General features: G+C 38.8%; 1 protein-coding gene across 1 annotated transcript in view; it reads left to right on the top strand.

Moving 5' to 3' along the window:
• The window catches only part of itgbl1 (integrin subunit beta like 1), a 203,289-nt gene that overhangs the window by 15,639 nt on the left and 173,341 nt on the right, over window positions 1–14,309 (top strand). The gene's annotated exons all lie outside the window — the stretch shown is intronic.

Raw genomic sequence — 14,309 nt, 5'->3', positions numbered from 1 at the left:
ACTAGGACGTGGAACAATTGCTTCAAATTACAAGAAAGGAGATTTCACTTGAACATGAGGAAGAACTTCCTAACTGTGAGAGCTGTTCAGCAGTTGAACTCTCTGCCCTGGAGTGTGGTGGAGGCTCCTTCTTTGGAGGGATTTAAGCAGAGGCTGGATGGCCATCTGTCAGGGGTGCTTTGAATGTGATTTCCTGCTTCTTGGCAGGGGGTTGGACTGGATGGCCCATGAGGTCTCTTCCAACTCTGTGATTCTTTGAAAGGAATAATAGTTTCATAAAGTATTAACAATGACAATTGTATTATTAAAACTGGTCATTCATTAAACTTGTTGAATTAATACCGTTTTTATGAAACCAAAATTTTCTTGGTCGAGGAATAAAGCTGCCACATTTACTGAGCTTATGAAAATGTTTCTAACTTTGTAAAGGTCAGATGCTGACATGATATTCCACATTTTCTAATTAGAATCAAGAGCCCAGAAACGTGTCAAGAGATTTGCAGACTTCCTTCCCTCCTCTCTTGCACATCACTTCTTCCCATTTTGGGTGATGCCACAGGCAGCTATTCCATTTTTCCCTCCTTAATGGAGTCTTCTTTTTTAAAAAGGGGAAGAAAAAAAAAGAAAAGGGAAGAAAGTCAGGAAAGGAGTTTAGAATGAGAAGATTATGCATTGAAGGGGTTTGTTTTTAAATTATGATGGTGTCTTTTTAAATTGTGTTGTGTGTTTGTTGTAGTTTATTATTATTATTATTTTAAAAAATCTATCTGTTCTATTTATCAAGAGATAGGGAAAGCCGCTGTTTAATTTTTAACATCACCTTTGAAGCTGATGTAGAAGTGTAGAAGCATTTTTTGTCTTGACCTTAAACTTCCAAGAAAGATAAATTTCTTTCTTCTCTAAAAATCTTATTTTTGAGGAATGATTAATCCTGCAGTCCCTTACGGATTTACCGGGGAGACATAGGATTATACTGTAAGCAATCTTGACACAGAAAATAGATACATGTTAGGCACTAAATGAATGATTTAAGACTTTGTCCTTTTGAAGTCCAAGAAATGGGCAGGTGAAAAGACATGTAATTAACATGGCCTTTAACAGTCACAATTATTTCTATTCTGTGTGAATTTTAAAGACATTACAGTCTTTAAATAATGATGAATAGGGTTGGCATGATTAAATATTACCCCATTAAATGTCCATTAAAATTCCAAAAGCTCTAGCCCTTGCAGAATCCTGCTGTCTGTCTCCTAATAAGGACTAAATATAGAGGTCATATTAGTCAAATTCATATTTGTCTGTGCTGGCCGCCAGTTCATTTCCTGTAACAGTTTAAAGCACGTTATGGCTTTGATCCCACTTACTTGCAAGAGAGATTCCTCTCATATGATCGCCTACTGGTCTGCTTTTTACCATCCTCTAGGACAGTGGTTCTCAACCTTCCTCATGCTGCAACCCCTTAATAAAGTTTCTCATGTTGTGGTGACCCCCAACTATAAAATTATTTTTATTGCTACTTTATAACTGTAATTTTGCTACTTTTGTGAATTGTAATGTAAATATCTGATGTGCAGGATGTATTTTTATTCACTGGACCAAATTTGGCACAAATACCTGATTTGAATACTGGTGAGGTTGGGGGCGGTATTGATTTTGCCATTTGGGAGTTGTAATAGCTGGGATTTATAGTTCACCTACAATCAAAGAGCATTCTGAACTCCACCAGTGATGGAGTTGAACCAAACTTGGCACACAGAACTCTCAATGCCAACAGAAAATACTGGAAGGGTTTGCTGGGCATTTACCTTGAGTTTTGGAGTTGTAGTTCACCTGCATCCAGAGAGCTCTATGGACTCAGACAATGATGGATCTGGACCAAACTGGACAATATGCCAAAATTTGAACAATGGTGGAGTTTGGGGGAAATAGATTTTGACATTTGGGAATTGTACTTGTTGGGATTTATAGTTAGCCTACAGTCAAAGAGCACTCTGAACTCCACCAAAGATGGAATTGAACCAATCTTAAACCTTATACATTTTCTAATAGGAACATTAATAAAAAACAAAAGGAAAGACTGACTTTTTTTCTAATAAATAGTGTTACAGATTACCTAAGCTGCTTCTGCTGCTGCTCCTCCTCCTGATGCTGCTGGGCCACTCTCAGCCCCACATTGCATGGGCCCTTTCCCCCCTGCATGGAAGGGTCTCACTGGTGCGAGCCTCCCTTCAGCCTCACACGCACTTCCTCATCCACACATGCGCACCACACTGTCATGCACTGAATACACCTGCTCTCCCCTCCCCACTTGAAGTCTCAGAAACAGTTCTCCCCTTGGCTGAGAGGTCAGATGAGAGGTCGGCCAATTACAGCAGAAGGACAACTTTTGGTGGGAGGATTCACAATCGGTTTCCAAAAAGGAAGCGAAGGACAGGTGGTATTTTGGTACTAAATTCGTAAATACAGGAATTACAACATAACACTATTGCGTATTGAACTACTTTTTCTATCAAATTTGTTGTATAACATGATGTTTTGGTGCTTAAACATCAAATCATAACCTAATTTGATGTTTAATAGGTTTTTCCTTAATCCCTCCTTATTATCCAAGATATTCGCTTATCCAAGGTTCTGCTGGCCTGTTTAGCTTGGATAAGTGAGACTCTACTGTATGTGTTTTCTGATGGTGTTTGGTGATCCCTCTGACACCACCTCATGACCCCTCCAGGGGTCTCAACCCCCTAGGAAATTCTTGATCAGGTGTCTTATTTTTGAAAGAGTGATCAAGTGAGGAGTAAGTGTATGGTTGATTGGGTTTTGTGACTCTGTTTATCCCCATCCAGTCAACAACCATTTGGGATTATTACATTTTGATTTGGGATAGTTACATTCTGACCTGTGCCTGATGAAAAAACACAAATATGTTATCTGCTTGCTGAAGATATCTTAAATCTTTCCTTGCAGTTTTATGTGGATATTACAACATTTTGGAGTAAATAATAGAACCCATGGGCAGTTATCTACGAAGTATGACTGCCAAATGGGCAGGGCCAGCACTAACCATTAAACAGAGTATGGTAGCTGGACATATGGGTTATTCTTAAAGCCAGCAAATAGTTATGATGTCTGTTGTTATTGTATCTTTACAATCATCTTGGTGAGATTTTCTACCACATGTGCCAAAACAATTTCTCTAGCTTTATGTACTCTGCCTCTGGACAGAGAACCATCATTGCTGTGTTTCATATAGACACTTTCCTTGCACAGGACTGAAAGACTGGCTTCTGGTGAAATAACTTGCTAAGAACTATGCAGAATTCAGAATGCTCTCCATAACAACAGGGTGGTTCAACTCAAGCGCATAAGCTACCTGTGAATTCAGCTTCTTTGTAAAACACACTTCAGTTCTTCAGACTATTGCCTGGAGAATAAAGCAGTCGAAGTTTAGGTGTGAAACTAGCCCTGCTTCCCACGTGCCTCCTCTATTCAAAGGACTGAAATATCTGCTAGCTGACAAATGAGTGAAAACTACTCTGACAGGTGTAAACCAAAACTAAAGATCAGATTGTAAAAGCAAATACTGTTCTAAGTTTATTTTCATTATGAATGAGATGATTATGTACAGAATGTTCAGCTCTCAGGTGTGAAAGAACGGAGTTAACCTGCAGCATAACTATGGCGAAACCCAAGATATTTTCTTTCACCATTCTTACAACACTTTTGTGGTTCCCTAGGTCATTAAATCATTATTTTTAATGAAATGTTCAAAATTTTTAAACGTCTTCACAGGGGTAAGAAAGAAACTTGATTCTTGGCTGCATTGTAATAATGTATGTTATCCTTGTAACATACTTGTCTTTGTGTGTATGTTATATTTGGAACAGATACAGATAGCACACCGTATGGATATGAATAATAACAAAGCTACATAAGAAAAAACCTGATAGGTCAAATGACTGTCCTAATTGCGTCACCATTTTGTTTGTATGATTGTGAGCCAGTTTCTTATGGGAGATTCAGATTCAGACAGGAGTCCAACAGCACCTTTCCATGTGTGTTCTCCAACAACTGTTACACAGAATCCAGAGCATGGTTCCAATACAGTCATGTGCTGTGTATGTTGAAGTGAGGTGGACTGGAGGACAATGTTTCGCACCATAGGTCAACGTCTTGTAGCATTCAGATTTTTTTTTAAAAAAAAACTAACTCAAAGCACTATTTTAGGTAACTTAAAGAAATGGAGGAATAGAGAATTATATTTAATAATCTATACCTATAAGTAACTGTGCTGAGTGGATGCTTGGAACTATAATTGTATATCTAGATAGCTTTAAACTAACTTTCCAGAAGCAGATTGACTCCAGTACTGGAGGGAACATGGCTGGTAGTTTCTCAAAGCTCTATCCTCCATTAATTCACCCAGATCCTTTTTTAAGCTCTTGTTGATGGCCCTCAAAACAGTGTATTTTTGTGATTCCCATAACAGTTATACACAATATGTATTGTGTATGAAGCAGTACTTCATTTTATCTCTCCTGAATCCCCCAAATATTCAACTTTGGTAGAAGACCTTGAGTTATATTCTTATCAGAAAGAGGGAGGAAAGTAAATTATAACTGTAAAAAGAAAATATAAAATAATATCTGCCAGATTTTAATGCATCTAGCTCTTTAACCACATAAAAACTTTATTATTTGTTTCTTATGGTATTCACTGTTTTATGAGTTGTATAGGTCTTTAATTTTTTTAATAATGTGTATAATGTGTTGCATGTAACGTATGTTGCTGTTTTTATGCTTGTAAACCGCTCTGAGTCCCTTCAGGGAGAGAGGGCGGTATATAAATAAAGTTTTACTTACTTACTTACTTACTATGGATTTAATCTGAATTGTATTAATACTAATGATGTTTAAAAAGGTAAAGGTTTCCCCTGACGTTAAGTCCAGTCATGTCTGACTCTGGGGGTTGGTGCTCATCTCCATTTCTAAGCCAAAGAGCCGGCGTTGTCCGTAGACACCTCCAAGATCATGTGGCCAGCATGACTGCATGGAGCGCATGTTTAAAGCATGTTTAAAGCATGTTTAAAGCTGTTTTAATATTTGTAAATTATATGCTGATGTTTTTACATCAAACTGCATTGAGTCTCCTGTGGGAGAGATATAATAATAATAATAGTAATAATAATAATTATTAATAATAATAATAATAATAATAATAATAATAATAATAATAATAATAAAAATAATAATAAGCACTGCCATAGATCTGTAGCTTTTTGTCATTGGTGAAAAAAACTGATGCCCAAAAATAGTGACCTGAGAAGAATTCCACTGGAAGGGAATTAATATAGCCTTTCATTTCCTTTCTACTGTGCTGCATATCTGCATGTCCACCTCATGATTTCCCTTTCCTTTTAATTCCCTTAGTAAGGTGAGTTTGTTCTGAAGTAGTCATGGCCCATCATCACAAAGTTAATTCCATGACGTGGATCTCACTGTCACAAGTATAGCATTTTAAGCATTATCTTAGGCTGGTTTTCTTAGATCAGGGGTCCTCAAACTTTTTAAACAGAGGGCTGGTTCACAGTCCATCAGACTGTTGGGGGGCCAGACTATAGTTTGAAAGACAAACATGAATTCCTATGCACACTATACATCTCTTATTTGTAGTACATATTTAAAATGAAAAACAATTTTGACCAACATAAACTTATTAGTATTTGAATAGGAAGTGTGGGCCTGCTTTTGGCTGATGCGATAATCAAGTTAGTTAGAATTGTTGTTTTGTGTGCCTTCAAGTTGTTTCAGACTTAGGACTGGGTAAATGACCTTGGATGGCCACATCCAATTCACGGGCCTTATTTTGGGAACTCCTGTCTTACCACCTCATCGGAAGGGAGGGCAATTTGCCCGTTGTACGCTGCTTCACCTCACTTTTTTTTTTTTAGCATAAAGGGAGGTGAGGCATGAGAGCTTTCCTGTGTTTCCTTTTCTTCAATGGAGGAAACTGTGGGTTGAGGAGAAAATAATGCAGCGTGTGCAGGTTGTGGAGCAGCAGCATCTCCTCACACCCCATCAGGAGCCCATTCATTCGCCCCAATGCAGTGCAAATCCATGGGTCTTTCTTATAAGGTCTTTAGATCAATTGAAATTGTAAAAAGCTGTTGCAGTCCAGCCACTTATGTGACACCTTTTCATCCAAAATGAAGAGCTAATTAGTTCAAAAATAACTCCGCCAACAGGAGTCAATCAACTGATTTAAAGTTTATTAAAGAAAAGAGTGTTCTGTAGAAAAACTAATTCAATAATACATTCCAGAGTAGAAAAGAGCAAAATATTTCCAAAATATACATAAAAGGCAAAAGCAGGAGTACATCCCAAATACTGGCTTCAAAAATCATTCCAAAATGTAGGTTACAATCATAATATTCTTGATGCAGCAACCACAGAGTCTAATACTGAATGTAAAGCCCAAACATCCATAAAACTTAGACAAAGAACTGTATCCAAAATGTGATTCCCCAATACCAAACAAGAACACATGACATGAAAACAAGGCCAGAAGCTCCTATCCCAGAGCACATGAAAATTGTGACTTTCTCTTGAAAATTCAAAGTTGCTATCACATAGAACAACTCAAAAGGCTAACTTTTAAAAATCATTTTTATTAAAGAATATTTTAAAAAAGATTGACATATTCTAGATTTGCTAAGGGAAGGTATGGGGGAGGGGAGGGGAGGGTTTAGTTTAGTCGGGGAGGGTTAATAGGGGGTGAATGAGTGATTCTGAGAATACTGAGGGATTGGGTACATATTTTTGGGTTGGTGAGATTTATCTAAATAGATTGACAGATAGATTTGTAAGAGGGTAGGTTTTGGGGAAGTCAGAGGGGAAGTTCGGGGGGGAGTCTGAATACAGACATCCGGAAAGGTAGCCTAATGGGGGAGGGGGTAGACTTCCAATCTTCTTTCTTCCATACTATGTCTTGTCTTATCCTTTCAGTTCTTCCACTATGTATTCTTCAAATTCGGACCAGTCTGTTTCTTTCATCGCCTTACCGGTGCTTCTTTTTAGTAAATAAGTTAGTTTATCCATATTTTTTATGTCCATTAATTTCTCTAACCACATTGCTTTTGTAGGGCAATTAGGATTTTTCCAATTTTTGGCTATCACTATTCTAGCTGCTGTTACAGCATATACATAAATTTTAGATTTATTTTCTTTTTCCCCTGGAGAGTATATTCCATCTTTGTTTTCCATATCATAAAGTCCTAATAGGTAATATTCCGATTTGCAATCAAAGTCATTTTTTAGAATTTTTTTACATTCCATGTGTATCTCTTTCCAATAATTTCTAATTTTTTTTACACTTCCACCAAACGTGAAAATATGACCCTATCCTTTCTTTACATCGCCAACACTTCTTATCTCTATTTTTGTACATTAATCCAAGTTTTTTTTGGTGTTAGATACTACCTATGGATTGTTTTTAACCAATTTTCTTTTAATTCTATAGCATAACAATATTTCATCTTTCTGTTCCAGATATTTTCCCATTCGTCCATGGTTATACTTCTGCCTACATTTCTGGACCATTTTAACATTGATTCCTTTACTATTTCAGATTCTATCTTCCATTCAAGTATCTTATTATATAAGATCGTTATTACTTTTTTATTTCTTTTTAGAAGACCGTCCCAAAAATTATTAGTCATATTAAATCCAATCTCCAATCCAATCAAAAGGCTAACTTAAGAAACAAAATTCATTTCCATCAAAACACTATCAGTCTAACACCTGACATCCCTTTGTTTATCTTTCAAATGCTGGGAAAATCTTAATTGCCTTTCCTTGACATTATTTCTCCATAACTACAGGTACTGAGTTATAGGCAACAATCCAGCATCTTCTACCTCCCTCGCCTCCTTCTGAGGGTCAGGAAGAGCCTCTGGCAGCATTTCCTGGAAAACATTATCATTAAATGCAGATCTATTTGTAAGGCAATTCCCATCATACAAAAGGGAGCTACTTTCTCCCTGAGACACTACAGAAATGGGGGTCTCCAATTCAGGAGCTCAACGCCCACCACCAAAGGGTCCTCCTTCTCCTCAACCAGGCCTCAACAAAAGTTGTATGAAGTTTGAAACACAGTTGGGGGAGAGAAAGCAACAATTAATGTACTAAAGGAGCATAATTAACATGTAAATCAGAATAATTTTCATACACAGAGAAATTTGCATAATATGCAGATTAGATGCCTGCACTGAAGAAGTGGAAGATGGCAGCCCTAGAGAAGGGGAAAAGTTGAAATAACTATTCCATTGATAACATAATTATTTCATTGTTACCTGAACAAAACCCTACTTTAATTGCATTTACCTTTCACACACATTCCCTGCAGGATATTGGATGTGTGCAAAAATCATAGCTTTCAAAACTTACTTTTTTAAAACAACTCCTAGTCAGTTGTAGTGGCTTGTATGTTGGACTACCATTCTGGAGACAAGGATTCAAATTCCTTCTTGGTCATGGAAATCCATGAGAGTGTGTGACTTTGGCAAATCACACACTCTCAATCTCAGAGGAAGGCAAAGGCAAACCCCCTCTGAAAAAAAGCTTTCTAAGAAAACACCACAATAGGGTTACCCTATGGTCACCATAAGTTAGAAATGACTTGAAAGTTCACAACAATACCCTGCCTTCTGTTGTATGGATATGACTCTACATGCATGACAATGTATATACATGAACTCTATGCATTTGTTAAGTCTGAAGCATAAATGTGGGAAAATTGGACCATACACATGATACTCCTCCTACATAAGTTCAGTGGAAAATGTGATAAATGCTAATGTCACTTGCATCTGCTCAATGGAAATTAACAGAAACTAGTAGGATTTATGGGAATATAAGCACATTGGATCCAGGACTCTGCTTTTATACTGTTGAGCAAGAACATTCATTTTAAAAAAAAAAGAAACTCAAAACTTTCCTCATGTACAATGTGGCCAAATGTTCTTTATCCTCAGTGTAAAAAACACAGAGACGAAAGCTGACAGCTACACGGTTGTCAGCACTTTTTGATGAACCAAAAAAACATGCCAAGTTGGCAAGTGTGGCTCCAGTGCTTGGATTAGGGAAAATGAGCCAGATGCTGTTTGTGCAATGAGGTCAGTAGTACCAAAAGGTTAAAGAAATAAAATGCCCTCTCTGGAACATAACATTCAAGTCCTGCACATTTTTAGGAGGATGAAAGCTAGAAACTCTACTTATTTTAAAAGTGCATTCTCATTTTCTAGGTGTAGCCACACTCCTGAATTATAACAGCTTGATGCCATTTTAAATGTCCAGTCTATGGATTCTTGGGATTTGTAATTTAGTGGAGGTTTTAGAATTCTATATCAGAAATGATTAGCCCTCTACCCCAGCTGCAATTCAGAAAATACTTTGGGGGCTCTTTTCTGCATAAACAGATTTGTTTCTTCGTTCATCTCTCTTCAGAGTATTTTGGTGTCTTCTGACTAGCTCACCAAACTACAAATCCCAGAATTTCATAGGATGGTCCCCTGGCAATTAAAGTGGTGTCAAACTGCTGTAATTGAGCAGTGTGGATATTCCCTAAAAAGGAACATGATCAGGTCACATCAAGTTTGGTTCTGCAACCTCCTTTGTGATCCTGAATATGCAGAATATTTTCTTTTTTCTTTTTAGAATTGGCTAGCCTATCACTAACATGCAAATACATTGATAAATAGAATATCTCTGTCACAATGTGTTGTTGAAGGCTTTCATGGCTGGAATCACTGAGTTGCTGTGAGTTTTCTGGGCTGTTCCAGAGGCATTCTCTCCTGATGTTTCGCCTGCATCTATGGAAGGCATCCCCAGAGGTTTCTGTCACAGTTCACTGGAATATTTTTCTGTTACCCGTATTCTTCTTACCAATCAGATATGTCAATGGACATTATTTCTGTAACAGAAAAGACATACCAGAGGCAGAAATAACATGAAAGTACAGTGAAGGATTCCTATACCACAAAAAAGAAGAGCAACTTAATATGTTTAAGCAAACATTTTAGCCAAAACTAACAATATACAATATGAAATGAGGCAACTAGATCAGGTAAGCCTTGCGTAAATAAAGAAAAACAAAATGTATTCAGGGATTATTTCCCCTTTCACCAGCCCCACTTTTCTTGGTGTTTTTTTTATTGTGGCAACCAATTCTATAGGGACCTTATCAGATGCAGTCTTCTCTGCATCTTCTTCCTGTTTCTCCATGTTTCCAAAACGGAGTCATGTGGAGCCCATCACATGATGCTGGGAAACTTTTGTTGGGACCCTGTGAGGTTTTGTTTTGACAGCATGGAGAAACAGAGCCCAGATTGCCTTTGAAGGACTTGGGTGTTATCTGACTATTTTGCTGTTTACAATGCTCATTCTGGAGGCATCTGCTGTTCACCTTGCTTGTTCTAGGCAAGCACACAAAGCTACAGTAAGGATCGGATAGAGTAGAACCCACTCTTTTCCACCTCAAGCCTTTACTGCTTTGTTAATGGCTACAACTCAATAGTGAAAATCTGTTTCTCCAGTCATCCTTTACTACCATCCCAATGCTCGTGATAAAAAAGAGAGAACTAGACAAGACAGGAATTAACTGGGGTGGCATAAAAATACTTTAAAAAGAAGCTTCAGAGGCTTTGTTAACTGAAGTCTGCCTATGTAATATTGAAGCTAATCATTATATACTTTAAGCTCAGTGTTAGTCTGTAACCAGGGATTCCAATCTAGATTAAAAACTCAGTTTAATCAAGACAGAAGAAGAAAAGCAATATAATTGCTTATTTATCATAGACTTCCTATTATCACCCACAAGCTTTTAGCATAGCATTTTCTCTGCCCACATGTAATATATATGTGAGATTTCTGTTATCCCCTATTTTCAATTTTAGCACACATTGAAAAAGCGTTTTTGAAGAAGACAGCCTGTAGAGTACTACTAAGTTTGGCAAAATGCTCTTGGGGAATCTTGCACGTAGCATCTAAAAATAACACACCGAAAGGTTGGGGGGTGGGGGGAATAAAATCATCATTACACTTAAAACTCTTGCTTTTGTCTAGCTGAGAAATTAAATAGAAGCAGTTGATTTGCTCTGTACAGTGTTGACATAAAATGCAAATTTTCAGAACCTATAGAGATATAAGCTATCCTTTTGGCAACATTTCTTGAAAAATTGTCCCTTTTTAATGCTTTCAAATAACAGCTTCATTTATTTACTTAATTAATTTAGTTTAATACATTTTGCTTCTGCTTTACAAGATCTCTCTGATATTTCTGTATGTTTTATGTGCCCTTTCTGAAGGATGTATCTTGGTTCTCAGATGGGAAGAGAGGTTGCAAAATAATGAATATTCAGAAAATGTCCATGCCATTGTTGTTTATTTTTAAAAAGCAGAGAAAAGGATTTCCTTTTCACCAATTCAATATACTATTTTAAAGTGTTGTTCTTGAATGTGTAATATTTTAAAATCTTTGGTGACATGCAGATTCATGGAAATTGGTGTGTAAAACAATAGATCTTTATTATTTAAATTTCTGCTTTTTATATTTCATATTCAGCAGTATTCAATTGTTTTTATTGCTCTGAAACTACTTTCATCTTATTACACATATTTAGCAAAATAAGAGTGCTAAGTTTTCATCATTGCTTCTTCTTTTCATAATTTAATTTTCTCTTTATTTATTTTCTTCCTGTTGACAAATAGTTATAATTAACAGATACAGTCTAAATACTTTAAACAATAAAAATATTCTAATGGTGCTGGATAAACTAAAAGAAAACACATTCTCAATTACTTTTGTATTCCATGAGTTAGTAAACAAGACTCATCTTTCAACTTAACAGGTTGTTTTGCTGGTAATTTAATTTTCTGTACTAAGAGATTGCACCTCCTTAGATTTTTATCCCATTTATTTCAACAGGTTGAACATATGCAAGAAAACTCAATTTCTGCTAGTAGTGGGTCCTTCTACACAGACAATAAAATCCAGTTCCAAATTGGCTCGAGGTTGGGGTGTCCACAAAATGCATAAGTCCATAGCACACTGCAACATGCAATCAACTGAGTTTTAAAAACTCACTGGAAATTCTGGATCAAACCATGCAATTAACTGAAGCCAAAGACTGTATATTCCACGCAGAGCAGGAGCTTGAGACCAAAATGCAAGGAACAAGGCTAATCCTAAAGCATTGGGGCAGGGAGAGAAACTGGATACACAGCTCAGCCAGAAGGTAAAAACGAACAGTCCCCTCCAAAAAGTAAACCACAGCTTTGCCATGGGAATGCTTACTTTCCCTTTCTTCCTTCCCCCCAAGATAGACTTCTTTTCAGTGCATCTCACTGGAGAAGGTGTGGTGGGAGGGAAATCCTTGGTTTGGCTTGATCCTCAACCAGCAAATCTTTGTGGCTTCTTTCCAGCTTCCAGCCAGTTCCTAGATGCCTGTGTAGGCACTCCACATGGAACTGGTAACTTTAATCCACATCCCGACTCAGATTCAATGTCTATGCAGAAGTAGCCATTGCGGTAGAATTAAAGCAGGTTGACAACACTATATGAGCATTGTAGTTTAGTGAAGCATCAGCACACTTTGGCAGACAAGGCTAAAGACCTTGAAAAACTTCAAACCTCATGATTTTATAGAACTGAACCAGGACAATTAAAGTGGTGTCAAATGGCATTAATTATAAAGTATAAGTGCACCCTTAGTGAAGTGTGTGTGTTTGTGTGTGTAGAGGATTACACAGAAATGTCTTCAAAGGCAGCCCCACGTAGAGCGCATTTCAATAGTCTAGTCTAGAGGTAACTAAGGCATGGACCACCATGGTCAGATCAGACTTCTCGAGGTATGGTCGCAGCTGGCGCACAAGTTTTAATTGTGCAAAGGCCCTCCCGGCCACGGCTGACACCTGAGCCTCAAGCGTCAGCCCCGAATCCAGGAGGACCCCCAAGCTGTGGACCTGCGCCTTCAGGGGGAGTGCGACCCCGTCAAGCACAGGTTGCCACCCAATACCCCGATCAGACATACGACTGACCTGGAGGACCTCTGTCTTGTTGGGATTAAGTCTCAGTTTGTTCACCCTCATCCAGGCCAACACAGCAGCCAGACACTGGTCCAGAATCCGAGGGGCTTCCTTGGATTTAGGTGGAAAAGAGTAGTAGAGTTGGGTGTCATCCGCGTAGAGATGGTACCGCACTCCAAAACTCCGGATGACCTCTCCCAGCGGTTTCATGTAGATGTTAAAAAGCATGGGGGACAAAATAGAACCTTGCGGAACCCCACAGGTCAATGGCCAGGGGTCCGAGCAGGTGTCCCCCAGCTTCACCAACTGGGAACGGCCCTCCAGAAAGGACTGGAGCCACTGCAGTGCAGTACCCCCAAGGCCCATCCCAGAGAGCCGCCCCAGAAGGATACCATGGTCGATGGTATCGAAAGCTGCTGAGATGTCCAAGAGAACCAGCAGGGTCACACTCCCCCTGTCCAGCTCCTTGCGGAGGTCATCCACCAAGGTGACCAAAGCCGTCTTGGTACTGAACCCAGGCCTGAAGCCAGACTGCGATTGGTCCAGAAAATCCGTATCTTCCAAGAATCCCTGGAGCTGAGAGGCAACCACCCGCTCTAAGACCTTGCCCAAGAATGGTAGGTTAGAGATTGGCCTGTAGTTACAAGGATTGGTCGGATCCAATGAGGCCTTCTTCAAAATTGGCCTTACCACAGCTTGTTTTAGGCTAGATGGAAATTTGCCCTGCCCCAAGGAGGCATTAATTATTGCCACAAACCAATAATTATTGCCACAAACCAATAACCCACCACTGGCCTGTTTTAAAAGCCAAGATGGGCAGGGATCAAGGTCACAGGTAGTCGCCCTCACCGCTCCAAGAATCTTGTCCACATCATCAGGTTGCACAAACTGAAACGAATCCCACAAGATCGAACAGACAGATGCCTCAGTTACCTCACCTGGCAATGCTTCAAGACTGGCGTCCAAGTCGGAACGAATCTGAGCGACTTTGTCTGCAAAATGGTGAGCGAATTCGCTACACCGAGTTGCCGAGAAGTCAGGTGCCCCTCCACCCTTCTCAGCTCCCCAACAACTCGGAACAACTCCGAAGATCTATTTGTTGCAGACGCGATGCGGGCAGTCGTGAAAACCTTCCTGGCTGCCTGCAGCGCCGCGGAATAAGCCCTAATAGCGGCTTTAGACCGTGCTCGGTCAGAAACGTCACGAGTTCTCCGCCAGTGACACTCTAGT

The sequence above is a fragment of the Anolis carolinensis genome, chromosome 3, assembly GCF_035594765.1.
Source record: "Anolis carolinensis isolate JA03-04 chromosome 3, rAnoCar3.1.pri, whole genome shotgun sequence".
Taxonomy (NCBI): Eukaryota; Metazoa; Chordata; class Lepidosauria; order Squamata; family Dactyloidae; genus Anolis; species Anolis carolinensis.
This window is presented reverse-complemented; position numbering and strand designations above follow the sequence as displayed.